This window comes from Protopterus annectens, chromosome 2.part2 (assembly GCF_019279795.1).
Source record: "Protopterus annectens isolate FY-2018-M chromosome 2.part2, PAN1.0, whole genome shotgun sequence".
Classification (NCBI taxonomy): Eukaryota; Metazoa; Chordata; order Ceratodontiformes; family Protopteridae; genus Protopterus; species Protopterus annectens.
In genome coordinates this window covers 342,743,485-342,753,484 of record NC_056730.1, presented here as the reverse complement: position 1 = coordinate 342,753,484, position 10,000 = coordinate 342,743,485, and positions in this window count along the sequence as shown.

Sequence of the window (10,000 nt, the reverse complement as noted above, 5' to 3'; positions counted from 1 at the left end):
TGTTTGCATATTTACACAAAAATTTAGCTCTAAGTAAGAATTACTTATATGCACATAATGAACAGACATCTACCTAGTCAACAACAGGAAAAATGTGTACTCCTCCTCAAGAGTGTACCTGTAAGCTATCCTAAAAACTGTAACCCAATAACTTGCCTTCTAAAAATCTATAAATTATATACTGGAACTGATGCAAATAGAGTTCAAAGTCATCTTAAAAATAAATAAATAATGGTGATAGAACTAAACAAAAGAGTCATAAGGAACAAAGGATCATCTCTTGTTAAAAAAAAATCTATACTAGAGAGTTGTAAAGGGGGAAAGAATCAAAGTCTGGCATGGCTATATTAGAAGAATCTATTCTACAGCATCCACATTCATGAAAAATGGAATGCTTACAGATCTATAACATGTACCCTGGAGTGATCTGTTACATTGCAGTAACTATGAAACAGTGGGAAACCACTTTGCAGATAAGCCATAACAAATGACAAATTATTATCATATGGATAAAATTCAAAGGGGGATATTCCAGGGTGATTCTGTCTTGCCATTGCTGTGTTGCCCTGCCCTTAACCCACTAAACTGTATACTTTATTTTTAGGTTATATTTACAGCCTAACTTACAGAAACTAAACACATCTCATTTACTGTTTGTGAGTAAAATTATATATTTCATCAGATGAGACTCTGGAAGCACGATTACAAATGGTTAAAAGTTTCTCAGATGATATAAGAATGACATTCGGTATTGATAAATATGCAAAAAATCAGCATTTATAAAAGGAAAGCTGCAGTACCAAGAAAAAAAATCAACCTGAGATAGGAATGTGATATAAAGAAATCTGAGTAGGGGGTAGTTTTTAAATATTTTGGAATGGATGAAGGGTGGGCGGAAATATGAACAAATGAGAGCAAAGTTCAGTAAGGAAGGCTTCAGGAGACTAAAGCTTAATATTGACATCTAAGAACAAACTCCAGGATATAAAATAATGTGCTCTTCTTGTTTTTGCTTTCAGCTTTGGTGTGATTGACTTGCTCTGAGCATCACTGAATCAGTTACATAAGAAAACAAGAAAATGCTTTATGCTTATCAAATGATATATAAAACAACAGTGCATACCAAGATTATACATCTGTCACTTTAAAGGGGACATGGGCCTCCTCAAATCTGACTGTATGCCTAGATCTGTAATCTGATATATTTATTAACCTCATCGAATGCAAACTTAGCAAAAGTTGTAATGCATGCGAGAAGAAGTCTAAGATGATATCTTTGCTCTGATTAGGAAAAGCACGTTGGAAGAAAATGGGAACAGAAATCAAACCAGAAGTAGACAAAAATCAGGCAGCAACTAAACGTGCCAAAAAACAAAAGACTGTATATAAAGAAAAGGACCAGAAGCAATGACATGAAAAAGTAGAAAGTCAACAAATATAGCAGCAAGTAGAAAGATCTTCTGAAACAACCTCATGTTGATCAAGATTTAATGCAGAAATGACTAGGGAGAGGTGAAATTAAACCAAAAGAAATGGCAGCCTAGGACAGTGAGTTACATACATATTGATTTACAAAGTCTGCAGAAAAGGGGGAGAAACAGGTCAACTTAAGTTCTGTAAACAGAATTGGAAACACTTGCACATTTCATTGTTGACTTTGATACTTTCATGGCAGAGGGCCCGTATGGCAAAATAATGTGGCAAGATTAACTCATTTGGGGATTGTAGAAACACTACAGTATAGAAGTAGCTGAGAAGCATTGGAAAAACCCCTCAAAGCATTATCAACAATGATGAAGTGTATATCACATGGGATCACTCACTACCAACAATTCAAAAAATAGATGCAAGAAAACCAGATATAGCAGTCCAAGAAGAAAAGACAAAAGTGGCACTTAACATTTAAATTACTATAGCCAGCAATTACAGTGTCTTTCATACTAAAAGACACAAAATAATAAAATACCATGATTTGCAAGCAGAAATGAGAGCTATGTGGAAGAAAAATACCCAGACATTTCCAAGAGTAGGAGGAGCAACAGAACCAATAAAAAAGAATTTACAATCATATTTAATTATGCTACCAATATAGGTAACCCATAAGAATTACCAAAGGATACAATTCTAGGCATATTGAGGGTACTGAAAAGAACACTCTTAGCTAATATGAATGAATGAACTGATACCGATTTTATGCTTTACTTAAGCCCTGACTTAGGAATACAGTCCATTCTCATCAAGGTATGCAAAAAAAATAAGCATTTGGAGAAATTAACCTAGAATGTCGCATATTGTAAAGGCCTTTTTATTTTACTCATTTGTTAACCAGGAAAATCTACTAGATGCAATTGATTTTTTCAGTGGTAACCCAGGAGCATTGTCTGGTAAAATTACTTCCTCAGAGTCACACAACAGACAGATGGAGGTGTGTGTGTGTGTGTGTGTGTGTGTGTGTGTGTGTGTGTGTGTGTGTGTGTGTGTGTGTGTGTGTGTGCGTGTGTGTGTTTGCATCCGTGTGTGCGTGTGTGTGTGTGTGTGTGTGTGTGTGTGTGTGTGTGTGTGTGTGTCTGTGTGTCTGTGTTAAACATAAGAATAAATATACACCGCATTAAAGGCTTATCCTTAACCCCCTGATAATTTCCTTCAATAATTATTTTCAATATATTTGTTTCTGTACCCTGTTTATCTGCAGACTTTCAGTTTGTTGATACAATGGGGCAGCTAGGGACTTTTATCATAAGAGGTTTACAGCTTTCTGAGGTCCAATTCTGTATCTAAGCACAAGTGGGGGATTTTCATTTGTCTTACTTTGTGAAGGTTACTTCCACACTTAATAGTTTATGGGAAAGCATTTCATTAGCTATTTATTCACTGCAGATATATGCACTTTCAAATGCCAACCTTTCATGTTTGAAACATTGTCATCAGTCATACACTGAGATTTACTATTCCGGATTTTGACTAAAAATCCTTTAGCAGCATCATGGCATTTATTATCCATTTATTGTTGCTTGGCTTTTGTGTGTGTGCACGCGTGTGCGTGCGCGCGCGTGTGTGTATGTGTGTGTGTGTGTGTGTGTGTGTGTGTGTGTGTGTGTGTGTGTGTGTGTGTGTGTGTGTGTGTGTGTGTGTGTGTGTGTGTGCGTGTTTTTGTATGTGTCCATATAGGTTCTAAAACTGTTGTTTACCTTTACGTTATTCAATAGTTATTTCCTAATTTAATTAGTTTTATATACATATTTAACTCACTGCTTTTATTTGCATTTTTATTTATTGTAATACACAGTAGAGTGTTTGAGAAATAAGTACTTTAATAAATGTAAATTGAAATTTTGAATGGGCAACTATAAATTTTATTATTGAGTTAAATATTTAACAGACAGTTGGTCATTGCGAAGTAAATGTATTGCATCCCTTCATTGTAAAGGCTAAAGTCACTTGCTTAGCTCATCCAAACTTGAGTTACAGTTGCCTGGGCATACTAGCTTGAGTTTTTAATTGCTTCTGTTTCATTGCTTACTTAACTAGATTAAGATTGCATCTGACTGCATTATGGTGAGTTGTATGCAGTCCGACACTGATGCACCTGGGAGAAAAATTAAGACAAGCATTTCATTACCTGTCAATAGTCACACGTTCCCAAGAGTACATTGTTGTATTCATGTAGGCATTTTTCAGGCAGATAGCTAACCAGAATAGTACACACACACACATTCTCAAAATAAAGCAATGAAAACACAAAGCAACACTTCTTCTACAGCAGGTGTAAAGCTGACTGTAATACAAAAATGCTTGTTTACAGAGATCAGTGCACACAATGTGAAACATTCTATGTTGGGAAAACCATTAACAGACTAAAAATATGCATGCCACACCATTTTTCTGAAATTAGACATAGGATTATTATAAATGCTCTAGCAAAACATTCCGTTGAGATGATGGATCACTCTAGGTTTAAATTTCATGTAAACAATCAGGAAATCATTGTGTGTGTCTGGAGTTAAATTTCATGTCCTTGACAGAATTATGGAATTTCCTCTGAAAGAGAATAAGAATGTGCTCATACAAAAAGCAGAGCTGGAATGACAAATCTGGTTGAATGCCTACATTAAACCAAGTCTCAACGTCGGTTGCTCGATTATGAGCATCCTTCAGCTGAAGAAACTTAACTATAGGACTTTCTATTACCTGAAACAAAAATGACTCTCAGCCACCACAGTTTTTTTAAACATAAATTGTATTTTTGATTTTTGATTCTCTGAATCTTATAGGGTTCTTTCTTATGCCAGTTCTAGTAATTTGAGGAAGCTTCAGTTCAAAAGCAAAAGTGTTTAATACTGTATGTAATTCTGTTAGCGAACTCTGGCCACATGAAATGGGCATTCCTATTTTATTATTTTTATTCACTCCAATTTAATTTCGGATAGATTCACTATATAGGTAGATAACTCTGGATGCTGCATAAAAGTGGGCACCCTTGATTAACTATTTATGTTGACTCCAACATGTATCTTGCTCCCATGAACCTGGAAACATAAATGGATTTTCAAAGGAAAAAATATTCTATTAAAAAAAACTGTTTTAAACTTGATTTTTTTTGTTGTTGTTTTTATAATATTGTGATTTAATCTTTTTCCTTAACAAGGAGATGGAGGTGGATAATAGCCTAACCTGTCTGTGACTCATATTTTATTTAGGGACTTAGCCTCCCTCAGAATCAACTGGCCTGACTATTAATCAGTCTTATTCTAACTAGGGACTTGGCCTCCCCTCCAATCATCTGGCCCAAATATTAGTCAATCCATGACTCTTATTCTAATTAGGGACCTGACCTCCCCTCTGACCAGCAGACTCAACTATAAGCCACTCAGGAAGCATAATCTTCCCCCCAATTATAAAGGCTGTTTTCCATCACACCCCTCATCTAGAGATATTTAAACAGCTAAAATTGTAATGTTTTTTCAGGAAGAAACACTGTATCTGATGAAGTCTGATAAATGGAAGCACACATTATTTTGAAAAAAAAATGGCCAACTCAAGGCTAAAAAAAGGATAGCTTAGTGTTTTCATGACTTGATTTTGAGAATGTGTACATTCTGGTCTGGTAAAATATCTACAGGCATACAACAGTGGATATTAGTGAACAAAGGGGCTTTGTCATTTGTTTTTACTTGTTGGTCCCAGGGGACCAAGCCACGCCAATGGGATTGGACAGCCTATAAGGGGGACCTATTCATAATAAGTAGCCTACATTTTGCATTGTTTCCTAAAGATGCAGTGACCTCAGAGCAAAAGTAATAAAGTTAAGGTATGTGGAAAGCAAAAAACCACATTAGGGTATAGGCAGACTTGCCTCCCTGCAGAAAGTGCTTTGTTTTAGTTGTTACTTTACCTTATAACTTACTGAGCTCTAGTGCATACTCCATGATAATGTGTGTAATTAAGCTGTTATTTATGAGATAACATAACCAAGCTATCATGATCTGAGTTTTAGCATGCAAAGGCCTCATGGTGAATGCATATTAGAACCATAAAATCTAATACCCTACTGCATGATACTAGTTGGTATTCCAAACCTTGAACCAATAGCAATCGTAAGAGCCACATCAGGAGCTCATATGTCATTATACAATGAATACTCATTATCAGCCAAAAATATGCAAGATCATTGGATAGTGCAGTCAGCATGTCCATTTTAAATCCAATATTACCCATGTACATGTCTGGATAGCTGTACCTCTTAAAAACAAACTGCTGCAGTGACCACATTTTCCACTCCACAAAGTGAAGAAAACTAAATCCTCTATTACTAGTGTGGAAGACAACCATTCCCTTAAGACAAATGCTAAAATGTGAGTTCCAAAACATAAACAAATCACTGCAGAAAGGTTGGGATTTAACAAATATCTTCACAGACAGAAAGATTCATGCATACTCCATAGTCTTGTAAAGAATAAAAGTCACACAGAGTGCATCCAACATAGTGTACTGTACAAGTGTCAGCATATATATATCCAGTGCGTATATAAGGAGTAATCCCGCATCACAGAAGATGGTGGGTTAAATCAAATCATTCTAGCCATGGGCAAACATAGCATTTCTCAAACATCAGCACAAAATTCTTTTTATTTCAAAACATAACAAATAACCAATATGAGAGCAATTATGGCATATCGGTTTTGGCAATAAAGCCTTCTTCAGTGCACTAATCACACACACACACCCGTTCCCTTCTCAAATAACAACAATCTATACATCATTGGTTAATCAAAAATATTCATTAAGGCCAGGATAAAAAAGTGATCCTAACTGGATAATCCATTTTTGCTCTTTCTTATCAAATATATTATGCCAGCCTGATTTGTCTTTATTATTGGACATAATCATATCTATAATAACTTCTCGTCCACTAAAACTATGCATTTCTGAACATCTTAGTGATGTCAGATGTGCTTGTCATTCAAATGTCCTTTTTAAACACAGTACTAAGCATCCTACAGCAAGGTTTAGTTTTGTTATAATAGATAGCATTATGTCTGATAATAAAGACAAATCAGGCTGGCATAATATACTGGATAAAAAAGAAAAAAAATAGATTATCCAGTTAGGAGCACTTTTTTCTCCTGGCCTTAATGAATATTTTTGATTAACCAATGATGTGTAGATTGCTGTTATTTATGAAGGAGCTGGGGGATGTGTGATTATTGCCCTGAAGTAGGCTTTATTGCCAAAATCAATATGCCATAATTGCTTTCATATTGGTTATTTGTTGTGTTTTGAAATAAAGAATTTTGCGCTGATGTTTGAGCGATGGCCATTCGTTTCTTTGGATATTAGTTATTTAAGGATGTGCGCCTGTTCCTTACTTGCATGGGTTGGTTTGTGAAAACATAGCACTACCTATACCCAATCATAGATTATTACTAAATAACATCCAAGGAAACATAATATCATAGTGATGATGGTATTATGGTGAAGAAAATAATGAAATGCCATATAAAGGGTGTAGGCCAGCTATAATAGCTGGATTTCTGGAACACATGAGCCATAATATAGCTGGATTTCTGGAACACATGAACCATAATGATAGATCCCACTGCTTGTATATGTAACCAGGCCTAAGGTAAGGTGTAGGGGTTAGGGGTAGGGGAAGGGTTAAGGTTATCACACATTAGTTCCCCTTCCTCATATTATAAGTGTGTGTCAACTCTAACCCTGCCTCTAACTCCAGTTCTACACCTTACCTTTGGCTAAACCCTTTCCATACCACTACCTCAGTTCAGACAATGTTGGTTTAAAGTTAGTGGTAGAATTAAAGTATTTTCAATGAAATGGCTGAACTTCGCAGATATCCTGTTACAACTATCCCTATCTAATGTTATTTTAATGACCGTGTCCATAATTGTTCTTATTGATTCATGTCATTTGCATAGCTACCTTTACCTTTCCCAATTTTATTATCAAGGCTTCTTGAAACATCACTTTGATGAGATAAAAAGAGAAAGTAAATTAGCTGCGGGATTAGAATAGTCCTTGCAACCAGTAACAGTTTTCACAAATTTTGTGATTTCTAAATGGGAAAAGATATCAGAAAACTGTCCCAGTCAATATGCAAGCATAATTATGCCATAAGTTCAAGCAACAAAAATAATGCCTTATGTCGACACAGTGTCAAGTGGGCATTGTTTAAAATGTTCATCTTCTGTGCTATTGATTGTATAAGACTTTTGTAATAGGTGGTGATTTTGAGAGCTTACTGGAGTAGAGAGAGTTGGATTGGGAGTTCTTTAGGCAGCAAATTATCCTTGTTGTTTAAATGAACAGGACATCAAGAGACTGTTTCTAAGTTATGACCATTAAGTTATAAATAATTTTTGTTCAATATTGATTGATTAGTTCTTTATAATTTATTAACTGTGGGAACTGTTCTACCTCTAGTTTGCCTGTTTCCCTAACTTAATTCTTTTTTTTTTTTTTTTTTTTTGCTGGCTTGTTTTCTTTTATAGAATTTAAATGATTCTACACATTTTGATTTAATGTAGGACTTGTATTATTTGATTCATTGGCATGCATACTTTATTGAACATCTTAATTTATACTTCAAAGTGATTGGTTTGTTATACATAATATGAGATTTAGCGAAATTATATCGTTTCACATTTGTAATTGTGAACTCTGTTCTGAAGAAGTTTCTATTATTTTGAGGGACAAAAGCAATAAACATTATTCTGCAGTGTAAACACTGTCTGTAGTTTCCTTTTAAAAGTACTTTCATTTCATATCGTAGTGATAGTATGCCATGGTTACTACAGAGTCGCATTTTATTTCATTTACTTTGCGATTATGTTCAGCTCAAATAGTTTGATAACTTCTGCCTTTGTACCCACAAAGATTACATTCCCACTGTAACCCATTTTGTTCTGTTGTAATCTCATGGTTTTAACTTATTCTTCTTTGGTCCACCGATCAATGTTTTCTTTGGTTTTCTTTCTCTCCATTCCATCGTTTCTGATATTGTTTATCCAATACCAGCAGTAAATTCAATATCACAGTCTTCCAAAAATGTGGCATTCCTGTTTGTGATAAGTGCTATCTGATGTATGATCTATGCTTCCCAATGGTCATATAAATCTTGTTAAATTCACATTCCCATCACAAGAGAGTATTTCCAATATAAACAGCCACACATCTACTATGATGATCTTACACACCTGCCTAATTGAAACTATGCTCTGACATTTCCCTAATTTATAACAGTTTCCTTTACTGACTTAAATGTTGCAACTATTTTTCTAATATTATCATTTTAGTCGCATCTTAAGCTTAGCAAGTTTATTTCTACGGCACAGAGGAAACATTGTATAGTATGGTATATGAAAAGCTTGATAAATCTTTGTATTCCTCTTATTAATTTTATATTAGTTGGTGAAATGTACTAAAGGTAGCAAAGGGCAGTGCCATAAAAATATTTTTTATGCCAGCAAGTGAATCATAAACCAAAACAAGAGAGGTAAATGACTAAAGGCATGCATCCTGTCATCAGTGATTTCTTTCATGATTTCCTGTATATGTACACTGATTTTCACCTAGAAGCATACTTTACTTCTACCTTCATTATTGTTTTACAGTCCTAGCCTTTATTGCCAACTCCTACATTTTTTATCAGATGCAATACGTGTAGAAATAGCAGTGGGAGTGCTGCACTATCCTGATATTCATTTCTAGTACGCTTATGGATTTCCTTCAAAAAAAAAAAAAAAAACAGTACACATATTACTATCACTACTAAACCTTATATATTTCTTATTAACAGCAACTTCCAGTATTAACAAAATATGAAACAATTTGTTGTACTCTTACTTAAACAATACTTGGGTGAGACATAAGCATTGTATCAACCCTATTTAAACAGGAGACTGCAAAAGAAATATAGTCTAAATATTAAAATGCTCATGTCATGCATGGTTATTAGTAAGTCTGTATGAATGTGGTTTTTGATCACCAGCCTGTGAGATGGGTGACAGAGTTTAATTAAGGGTCATGGAAACTGCATATTTCAAACAAAGTGTTCACTTTAATATGAAGAATAAGGTTCTTTAAGGACAATGAGTTTAAGTCAGCTTCTGTAACTCAACAGAAAAGCAGACTTGAAAAATATTGAACATAACACTTAGAATGCCAATGAAAAAGTTGCACAGATAGTCTACCTTTTTAAAATAATATAAAATTCTAGCATAGGTATAGTTTCCTTAAATAACAAGTGAAAGTAATAGCTAATACTTTGGTAAATGCCATTTTCAGCTTTACAGTTAACATCTTATGAACATTTTTAATACTGAGAACAATAAGAATAATGTGAAAATGCAAACTAAGTTAAATGCTATTCATCTGTAATCAGTTAGACAAATGTAGAGAATTACCAGCTGTGACCCATTAGCTAGCTTGGGAATTATAATGTATCTTTAAAACTGCTATACTTTATCTGCAAACTACTTGAATA